Raw genomic sequence first — 12,229 nt, 5'->3', positions numbered from 1 at the left:
TACACAGCTAAGAGATCATTTTCTTCCTTTTTATATTAAAAATCCTATCAGAACAACTATGCAACAAGGACGGCTGGGTTATTTAATCTTTTTTTAATTATAGAAGGAAGATGTGTTACATATGATTAGTTTTGGGTATCTGATCAAAGACTTTGCAAAAAGGAAGCGTATGAAGTGTGCACCTATAGGATATCATTCGATTTTGTGGGCAGTCGGTGGATAAATTTGACTTTACAGTCAGGAAACAACAAAACAACTGCCTCATTGTGCCCAAATTTTTACCTGTTGAATAATATGCGCAAGAATTATAATCCTGCTTGATATTGTTACACATCAAGTTTTCTAGATTATAAAACTAAAAAGTAATAATAATACCAAGTTTTTGATGCGCCAGATAAAATACAATAAGCGGCGCTAATGGCACTAGTTGTCGGTGTGACATAATGAATAAATAGTAATAATATGCCGTATGCCGATATATGTTTATTTCTTGGAGCTGACTATTCAGCAATGGTTGGTGTTTTTATAATGAGCAAACTGTACATTGAAAAAGGCTCTAAACGCCGTAGAATACAAAATATAATAAGAATTTTATTGAAATGATACAATAATATTACTCTGCCTTTGTACTGCACCGAATTCTTTTCTTTAATCCCTTCCTTTAAATTTTAACTTGACTGCGCAACTGAACCACTTAAAAGTTTAAAAAAAAGAAAACTTTACTCCTCTAAAAATTGAAACATTTAAAGTCCAGAATAACATTACACTGAATTTTGTTTTAATTTTGATTTTCTTACATTTAAATGATTTGAATTGGTATTTTTTTAAACTTAATGAGGTATTATGTAAGTTTAGTTAAGTAATTTACCATAAAAGTAAAAGTTCATTCTATCTAATGTTAATCTGCATTGTAATTTAAAAAGTGTATTATGTATTTGACGTTTCTTTAAAAAGACAATAATTATTACTTGTGAGAGCTTTAATGTTGGCAGTTTGATTTGGTTTACTTTTTGAACTACTTCAATACTCCATTTGCTTATAATTTTAAATAAAATAACACTAGTAATAATACAAAACTCTCTCTTATCAAATATTGTAAGTAGCACAAGTTACAAAGAAAACTACATGTTCCTGCCATCTAGCGGTCAATAAATGTACCATCTTTGGCATCACAATCTTATTTTAGATTATTTGTAACGCATTGGCAAAAAATAAGGCGGATTAGAGATATAATTGTATTTTGTATTGAACAACCAAGTAATCTGATTGATTTTTTACCTTCTTATAATCATTATTATCTTCTTCTTCTTCTTCTTCTTCTTCTTATTATTATTATTACTATTTTATTATTATTACCGGTGTAACTGGTACTGCTAAACATAAAATCATTCAAGAATTTCTTCCTTAAGTGCAGAAGGTCACTAGGTTTTTAAATAATGGGGAAAGATTTTTAACAATGGAAAATAATTTTAAACTAAAAGAATAATAGATAATCGTGAGGCTTTATAATCATTATTTTTATTGTAGCCGTTGCAGTAGATTACATTGAAGATGATTAAACAAAATAATTTTGTTTTAGCGACTGATGGAAGTAGCAAAACTTAAATGATTATTAAAATCATTAAGTTCGAGATTATATTTATGTGAAGCTTTTGGTATCAAACTCAAATATGATCCGTATTCAATTTTCTGGCTCAAACCAAACCCTTGTTTAAATATTTTTAATCAACCTATATTTCTACTAGATATACAGAAAAATGTTGACAGAAAATCAAACAATTTATTCGTAAAAAATTAAGAAATATTGTGCTTTATCTTTAAAGGAAAATAACTCCAAAGTGACCAAAAATAAATAAGCAAAACCACCAAAATTAGTTTTTTCACCTCATGATGTTTTCAAATATCATTGGCTTGCTAAGGCTGATTTATAATGATGTCTTAAAATGTGAGCAATTTTGTAACAACATTTTTGTCGATCATTTGCAAATTTGTATTAATGTATAAATATTGTAGTAATTAATTAACTGGCTGCCTCCAAGGATCATCTCCTTAAGAACTACAGGGTGGAAGTGCTAGGCGGATGTTCAGAAATAAACAAGAACAATGTCATGTTGCCATGCAAATGTTATTATTGTTGCTTTTTGCAATAAATCATTTAAAATAATCTTATTTACTCGTAACTTGCTTCTTTTTTCCTATATTTGGTGGTGACAGTGTGCACCGACTGAGCCAATTCAGTAACTCAGCTTTTCTGTGCTGAATATGGCAGAATATGATTCATATAATGCAATAAAAAGTGAAGAATATGAATAAATCTTGAGAGTCATTGCTTTCACAATTATTGCCCATCAGTTGTCAGTAAAGATGAATGATTTTTATATAAATGATGGTTGATATTAAATTATGTAGATGCTTCAATCTAATGTTCCTGGAAAAGGAATTAAAAAGAAAAATGTAAACGTATTTGAAGAAACCCTTTAGGCAGAATTATTTTTAATTTTATTCCAACTTCAGGTCAATTAATTGGTTATTACAAACTGAAGAATCGTTTCGGTCTACCCAAATGTTCTCTGATTATGCCTAAACTACGAACTAAACTATAATCAATTTTTTTTTAAATATAATTATATTCATTGACTAAAATGCTATCACCAAAGGATTTAAAGTAAATAAATATGTATTTTGTTAACAGTGCATAATTTGTTTTAATTTCTCGTCAAGTGGAGATACCTAGTGAGGATTTCTGCAACCACTTTAGGTGGCAGTTTCAACAAACTTATATATTGCTATTCCTAGTTGTTAAATGGTTTTGTGTAATCATAAAGAGCCTCCGTTTTAACAGAATTCTGCCTTTTGAACATTTGAAAAAAGTCTACAGACATTTTTAGGTCAGTTTGACATTTCAATGCTAAAAATGTAGGAATGTCAAAGGTGTAGAGCAGTGATTCTCAACCACTGTGACGCGAAAGTTTTGAAGTGTGCCACCAAATTTTAGGAATGCATACGATCAAAATTAAAACTGTCCGGTAGGACAGTTGTATAAGGGTTGATCGTCAAAAAGTGCACGAAAAAGCGTAACGTTGAAAAACACCCAACTTTGATTATATATTAAATTTAGAAGACGATATGAGATTAGTATTATTATTTATACGTCCAAAAACGAAATTATCAAAAAACATCAAGCACAAATTTTTATTAAAAGTATTCTCATTATTAACATGTAATTAATTACTTTTAAACTTATCTTATTGTTAGTGTACCGCCAAATTTTTGATATTGTTAAAAGTGTGCCGCGACAAAAAAAAAAAAGGGTTGAGAATCACTGGTGTAGAGGTTGAAGAGCAGGGCTCTGAAGGAAGTCTCACGACAATGTGTGGACGAATAATATATATTGTTAAGTGAAACTTGATTGTTGAATAAAAGATCCTGTTATTTGAGTAATATCTAGATTAATAGAGAAGTCCAGGATCAGTCAAAGATAGCCCTCAATTCGATTATTTCTAGTTCTCGAAATTGTGAGGAATATGATTCTCTTCAGTTCATATGCTGTGAGAAGTTCAGTTCAATTAGTGAAGTAGAATTGAGTCAATTAAATGTTTTAAGAGTCTTCTGTAAATATCTTTTTTGTATCATTTTTGTAAGAGAGTTTAGCAGGTTAAGCGATCTGTAGCTGTAAGATTCAGTTTTATGAAATATTATAACAATAGCAATTAGGAAAACAATCTCTTTCGCTAATGGGTTTTTTTAGTTCTGCATTTGGTATTATTACCTATTCTGGTACTATTTTGTAAGGAAAGTGATTTAATTAGGGAAGTTATTTCGAAAAGAGGAATGAATAAGATGAATAATTTTTACTTTAAAAATGAATTTGTATTAACTCGTTTTTTTCTTCTTTACCAGTTGCCAGCGTTAAAGTCAACGTGAGTTTATTGAATAAGTCGTTGAATTTCTTTTCGTTAAAAGATAACCAATTATTGGAGTTAACACTTTCAATAAATATCTGGATAGTCTAACAGTCAAGTTGTTGATTAAAGAAGTCAACCAAGGTGTGAAGATTTTGGGGAGGTTGTTTTCAGTTATGTGTTATCAAGGATTTCTGAAATATTTAGGTTCTGTGAGTTCTTCGTTTAACTAATGCCTGAAAGTTTCCTATAATTAATTTAAAGTGGTTGCTCATGCCGCTATCAATGTGAATGTAACCCGCTTAGTTATAACAAGTAGTAATAGTTGGTAATAATAGAGTAATTTAAATATCAAAGAATAAGTTCCAAAGAATTGGAAAAAAAAAAATAGAAATTATCCCGTACTTTCTAGGAAAAGTTTGCATTTTTTTTTCGTTTGCATCATATACTAAAGGCAATCATGAATGATTGTTAGTTGATGAGAGTCCAATTAGCTGATTGAGTTCAAAGTATTCAGAAAAGTCAATATTTTATGTCAGGTTGGTGTAAACATTGAGTAGAATGAAATGTAGGTTCGCCTGGAGATGAATATGTTTAAGTTTAAGTAATGTAAGCAGGAGTCAGCTATATTACATGTTAGTTATCCGGCATCCTCAGTATATGTTTGCTGCTAATATCCTCTAGTTTAGGTGTGCGGTTTTGCCTAAAGTCGTGTTGAAAATGTCTAATGTCTGCCTTAAGTATGGAGATATTGTCTGAAGTCTGTGTGAGTGTCTCTGTGTAGTTACTTGCATAGCTGTAGTCATGAAATAATGCCATAGGAGGCAGAGGAAATCTCTTGTGTTTCTTTGATGTTCCTTTACACAAAGAGGGTAACTCCTCCTGAAGCTATATCGGCTTGTCAGACAGTTCAGTATGTGTTGTAACTTGGTTGTTTCAATCGATCAGTGGGTGTGACGGGGTGTTTCGGTAATGCATGCAGTGTCTATATGTTGTACCTGTGAAGGATGTCGGAGGACGTGATTTAAATCCGTTAGCATTCCAGTAATGAATGAGTATGAAGCTCTGAAATAATTTAGTGCTTAAATGAAGTATGAAATTAAACGTGATTACTTCTGCGATCAAATCTTTGATGAAAGTAATTGTGTGTATATATTGTGTATGTGGAATGTAGTTAGTGTTAAGTTTCCCCAGGGTTTTGGGAACTGAATACCAGAAGATTACTGGTTGAATGAAGGAGGCCTAAATAGTGGCAGGATTTGAAGTTAAAGTTGGCTATTTTGTATAGATAGTTAGGTTTTACTGATTCTCTTGGAATGTGCGATCTTTTCTTTATGTTTAGAAGCATAGGATAAGTTTGGACAGAACGGCATGTAAGGTAACTGTTGGGATTAGTGACAGAATTGTCGTATTAAGCAATCGCTCCTCTACTGCAACCATTCCTTAGCTAGAAGCGTAGTTCTAATTGCATTGAGAGTCAACTTGAAGGAGATGCCTTTCAGAATGTAAACAAATAATTACGTCTAAGAATAAATTAAAAGTAAGATATCCATGGAAGAACACACATTAAAAAATAAAATAAATAATTTACTAATCATTTTCTGTATTAGAAATTATTTTTCACCGAAAGAAAATACACTTTTTATATACATATATAATAATATATAATATAATATATTTATTGCATTTAAGGTTACTTGACCCTTTTGCAAGGAGTTTGCGTTTGACATTCTTTTAATAAACAAAAATGATTAATCAATTTAAACTTCTAGATACAAGAAAAAACAAAAAATAATAATAATAATAAATATTAAACAAAAATAACTACTCGTTGTATTTAAAGTTATAAAAATCAGAATATAAAAAGCGAAGCTACTGAAAATCTACCAAATCTAGTTATAAATTGCAGTAAACATAACAGAAATATAAACTTAACAAATATTAAAAAAACTAAAAATAAATGATACTGGCTAAGAGAGCTGCATTACAAATGAAATTCTACATATTTATACATTAAATTCGATTAAAAGCAATCTGCTCATCACAATAATATAAGCTATCCATTAATAATGAAAGAAAGCAACTTAAGAGCTCCAATAGTATAATAATACAGATAATTAACTTTCAGCAAATTATCCATAGTAAGAAGTTCAGTCAGTCCAAAATTGGTTCCTATACATATTTATCAATATCGTAATGTTTTCTGAGTGAGCTATAAATAGGGCAATACAAATAGAAATAGAAATTTAAATCTTCCTCTTTCTTCATATTACAGATTGTACATATATTTAAATAATCCAGATGATATTTATTTCCCTTATGAAAGATATACAAATTATTATTGCCGGCTAACCTGATCTGTGCTATTGTTCTAATTTTGGGAATTAAACTTCTGTAAGTTATGTAATTTTCACCTAAACCTAATGTGCTAATTTTTCTGAAAAACGGAGCTAAAAGAAGAATCAATACATCTATCAGTATTTAAACAGAGCAAATGTTTCTAAAATAGTATGCTTATTCTTAACCAGATCTGTGTCACATTCAATTTGGGTACTAATGTCGATAGCAATAAGAGAAAATTGTACACTTTTTATATGAAATTATAAAATTATTCCCCAATTTTCCCCAGTGGTTTTTGCATTTTTACTTTTAAAAAGAGAGGCGAACTTATTTCTATCATTCATGATTTCCTTTAATATCTGATGGTTTCTAACTTTTCATAGAAAGTACAGGATAATTTCTATTTTTTAAAATTTCTTTTGAACTTTTTCTTTGATATTTTGATTACTCTATTACTGTTATAACTGTTATCACTTAAGTATTACTTGTTAGCGAAAGTTACAACCAATTTTGTGGTCAAATTTTGTGACAATTCCTAAATTTTTCAGTTATTTTTAATAATTACTCTCAAAAAAAGATTTCTCTTACGGCAAAATAATTTACTTCCTTAGGTATTTCTTTTGGCATTAATAAAAAGGTAGTGAGTTGTTAAACTCCCTCACTCTAACATCAATCCTCCTTGAGAAAACGTTCCAAATCAAATGAATAAACAAACATCAAATGAAACTCAGTATATGATCTAGAAAATTATAGATTACTTGCTAATTATAGAAAACGTTTATTTCTACTGAAAACACAAAATTTAAAATCAGCTCGTCAGTGGTGAGCACAAGTGAAAAAAAGTAAAATAAAATAAAATAAAAATTGGTTGGGATGTATTTTAGTTGACTAATTTAGCTTTTCTAATAAACTATCCAGGAATTGCTCAAGGTTGGCATTCCTAAAGTATTGCTACATTGAGATATTTTATTTAAAAGGGTGCCGAACATATGACCAAACCTATTAACAAAATATATGTGTTCTCAACAACTTCAAAATTTGTATTCTGTAGGAAAATGTATTGAAGCGTTAAGAGCTCAGGAAAGAGTGGCAAAGGCGAGGTATATAACTAGAAAACGTATGTGTTTTTATTTATGAGTATAATAAGATCTAATTTTTAATTTAGTTTGCCGTAAATAAGACGGAAAAACAAGAAATGATTTACAGTCTAAGAGAACATCGATTGTAGTAAAAGGCGTTAACACACACTAGCACACTGGTCCAGCAGCCTCACTAGTGCTTTCTGGTTACAAAGGGTCCGAGTAGAACTCCCTCAGTAGAGTATCATCGCCGCATCGGCCAACATCTCCTACAACAGGTGAGTCTATTGATGAAATTAAATTAGCAAAACAAAATATACACGTAACATGGCCACTCTTTGGCAATTAAGAATTTCTTTTCTCAATATCGGTTGCCACCAATTAATTTAATAAATTATATTAATTTTTTTTAAAACCAATTAATATTGTTTTCAGTTAACAAATTTAATTATGATACGTGTCAGAAATAATTGTAGGATTTCTTAAAAAAATTTGTATCAACTAAAACAAAATTAATTTGAATTTTTTCTTTATAAATGACACAATGTTAAATAAGCACTTTCAACTGACTGTTAATTTTAAAAACACCTAAGAGCGCTATAATAGACCAGTTTAGTTTAAGCTATGAATTATTAATCTTTATCTATAAACATAGATTAAAAATCTAATCTAATAATTAAAATTAAAACTTAATAAACTTGTAGAACCCACTAATGTTCATTGACTGCAACTTCTTCTAAAGATATTAATATAAATTGTTCTGAAGAATGAATAAAATTAATTAAAATAAATAAATGATTTATTTTAATTTTCGAAAAGGAGTCTTGAAAATTGGAGAACCATTTTCAAGTTGAGAAAATCAATTGTATTTTGTTTTGAAATTATGAGTTCATTTTATAAAGAGTAGAGTTGAACAATCCGGTTCACATTAAATGAAATTTTGGAAATTTATAAAACACTTACTTGTATTTGTCAGTTTCTGTTTACTTATATTTTTTTTTTATTCCTAAACACTCGTTCATTATCTATTTTTCTATGAATGATTTTGATTATTTTGTTTACCAGAACTATGTGTACACGCTTTGAGTAAATGAAGACAATTAATAAACAATACGACATTTATGTAGTTAATATAAGATTTCTATTCGACAATATATTTTTAGAAAATCTTAAAATGGAAAAAGTAACATGAACGACTGTTATTAACTGAACTAACTTCGACCAAAACCTTCTTAAATTTAAGTAAACGGTAATGAAATTCATTTAAATTGAATCACCTATTATGTGCTTGACATATTTAGAAATACAGAGAGAATTTAAATAGCTTATTGGCTCAATCTTTACAATTTTTGTAACTGTAATTGCTACACTGACAAATAACATATATTCCTCAGATTTTGAAAATGTTAATCGCCATGAAATCTTACATTAGTTGTTGTTAGATATACTAAACAACCTTCAAAACTATTCTTAAAAAAATAAATTGTCTCGGAAATAGAATCAAATTAGAAGTAAGTCCACCAGTACCAGTGGCATTGTCAAGAAAGTGATCCAACTCAGGTACCTTTGATAACTAACTTTGATAACTTCTTCCAGCTTGCCCCATCCTGAGACATCTAGCACTGCTTATTGTATTCTAATTCTCCTTATACAAAGAGATGTAAGCAAAATATACAATGGGATCTCCTAGTTGGTAAAAAGAAATATGAAATTATTAATAATTTCCGTTGACCTCTAGGATCCGCACTATTCAACTACCATTCAAAGAACATCTCCCCGGATCTAATACAAAAAGTGTTTACGTTTAATTTTTGGCTATTGATGAGTTTTAGATATTCATAAGATATGTTTGTGATTGTTTTACCCAAATTATCTTTATTCCAAAATTTTTATTTTTATTTATTACATAATGCTTTTGGGGTTTTTACTCCAAAATGTTATTTACTTGGGCTTATTTCAAATGAACAGATCACTTGCTTTTATAATATTGTAAGAAGTGCTTGAAACACCGCACCAGTTCTAACGCTGAGTAAACATGAAGGGTTGCCATTGCTATCGTATTCTCTTTGAGTTACTAATAATGTATTTAATTAGGAGTATGCGATACCTGTGATATTTTTCTTCTTCAATCAATTATTCTTTTATTGGTGCCCTTTAAATTATTATTAAACAAAGTTCATTGGGACAGTTGTAGAACATTGAAAGTGAGATAATTTATTTGTTTACAAAATTAACCATTTTAAAATTACTAAGTAACATAAAACAAAATGCTGTGTTGATCACAGCTTTGTTAATTGTAATATGTAAACATCATCATTCAGGAGATAAGAATCATAATTAAGGTTCATTAGCCATATTTAATGTTTCCAGGTAAGCAGAGTAACCTGGAAGTAATTTTGTTTCGAAATTCGAGAGAAATGAAGGCACAATGATAGTGACCTTGCAATGTGTGTAGCCTCTGACGACTTATTAAGACATTTGGTATATTTTTTTTTTTAAATCTGTGTCACTGTTAGTTTAATCAACGTCTGTTCCTTTACAACACCAACGAAATAATATTGAAGCACTTACCTTTCTAAAAAAAAATTGGAGGTCACTGTAGTAGCTCACAGACAATTTGGGAAAAAAGTTTACAGGTCTGTCTGAAAAAGAATGGAAAGGTGACCATTTTGATGAGTATTGTTAAAAAATAATTTTTCTTATCTAGGAAAATAGACTAAATGATGTGACCGAGGAAAACTTGCAGAATCTAGAACTCATAACATCAGTTTTCCCAGAAAACTGTTTTAACTGAAAGCGGTTTCGAATGAAAATTTTATTTTTTGGAACCTTGTTAGAGAATAGTGTGACCAACTTCAATAAAACACTTTCCTTTACTTAAAACTTGAATTCTAATTTTAGTACACATTATTTGAACAATGCGTTTTGTTCAGTTTGTTGCCGTAATTCTAAACCAATTGATTTTTCCTATTTTAACTTTTTTTTTGTTTTTGGTGACAGACTTATTATTAATAACCGGGTGATCCAAAAAGTTGGATGATGTTCAAGAATTCACTCTTAAGAACGAAGATATTCTTTTCTGTGGTGTGGAATTAAATATAAAGTATTCTTTCTTTTGTTCTGAGAAGATGGTTGCATTTGCTATACTTTTTATCCAACGTAAGTATCTAACTTTCTACTGGTCAACAAATGTTTAGATATTAATAAAATATTATTGCCACTACTGCATTTTTTTATATGGTGATTTCATTTTCATAATTTATCGAATTGTTTAGGTAGGCCATTGCTTGGATCACTATTTTATGAAAGATGTGATTTATTTAAATCTACAGACATTACATAAGAACTTAAAGCTAAGTCAAAACTTTTAGAAAAATTCTTAAATGATAACACAAACTTAGAGGTTTTAAGTTACTTAAAAGGACTTAGCGTAAAGTTTTCCATTTTAACTTTGAAGTGAAACCCATACAAATTTTTAATTAATAAGTTATCTACGAAATTGAAATTTTTTATAAAATATTAATGTTAACATTTACTTTACAAATAAGTAAATGGTTAAGATTGTGCTTATTGACTTTTTGAAGGAATAGTTTGGCTAAATGGAATCTTTAGTGACTCCGGGCCAATTTTATTTAACCATTTTACCTAATTGGTGGAATGGTTTCTCTTTTTTTATCCATTTTGAGATTCCCTGAGCTAGGCAAACAAAGATTTCAAGTTTTATCAACCCTTATACTTGACTTCTTGGTGGCAGTTTTATAAAAATATTTATTAGACTCGTAACTTATGGTAGACTGAAAGTATGGCTTCCAGATTAAAACAAAAAAACAAAAAACAGGAATTTAAATTTTCTGAATCCAGGGAATATTTTTGATACACTCAAGCATAATCACGATGTTTGCACAATCATAGAACTTCAAGCACTTATTTCAAAGGAAACCGAGGCATTCGTAATACATATGTATATACTGGGATTTACATTTCTAGCTCTACAGTTCAGAGCAGAAATGAACAAACAGTTTCAACCCTCTGACTGAACAAACAATAACAAAAAACATTCTATCTGAGTATATTTACAGTCCTTTTTTCACATCCATTGGCCTCAATCTGGAGCGGCTAGAAATAAAAATATGTTGAGATAGAGGGATAATAGATGCTTCCAGACTAATGGAATATCTTTTAAGAACTTACCTAGTGCTGGGCTGCGCCACTTCTAGATTAAAAGCTCTGATGGTGAATAAAAATCTGTAAAATCACCACTTGAATTTATTTGTCAGTAAACGTTCTTAAGACTTTTTCTTACAATAAATCTTGAAGTTAAAATTTATGAAACATTTTTAATTTACGAAATTAGAAAACATTTTTCTAACTGAGATTGCTCAGATTGTAAAATTATTCATTTTACAGAAATTATAATATAAAAGAGATTTTCAAATTACATTAGTTAATTTTAAATAGTACCAAAAATACTAATTAGAATATTCCACAAAAACTTTCACATTTAAGATTATCAAACCATCGAATATAATGCGGATTGTACTCGTGTTGTTTAGAAAATCAACAACAAAGAACGAAAATATTAAAGCGTTTATTTCTAGTCTATGTTTCTGAAAATAATAAATTAAAATTTATTAATACAAAATAATATTTAGATAATTATCAGTTTCATAGCAGGTCTGCTGCCTTCACAATTAATTTAGAATTCAGAAAGTTGGAAGAATTCCAATAAACATCTAATGATGGATCTTAAATAAGCAGAAGATAAATTTGGAAATTGGTTTTATTTTAGCCTGGACTGTTTACTTTACATCTTTAAAAGATTTTGCGGTCATTTTATTTTAATTATTGTGACAGCAATGAAATCAAATGTTTCATTAGAAAACTCAAGCAACTTAATAACAAAATGTG

The sequence above is a fragment of the Rhodnius prolixus genome, unplaced genomic scaffold (genome assembly GCF_049639745.1).
Source record: "Rhodnius prolixus isolate KJV_2025 unplaced genomic scaffold, Rpr scaffold_9, whole genome shotgun sequence".
NCBI classification, from domain to species: Eukaryota; Metazoa; Arthropoda; class Insecta; order Hemiptera; family Reduviidae; genus Rhodnius; species Rhodnius prolixus.
The sequence above is the reverse complement of the archived record's forward strand: the minus strand, read 5'-3'. Positions refer to the sequence as shown.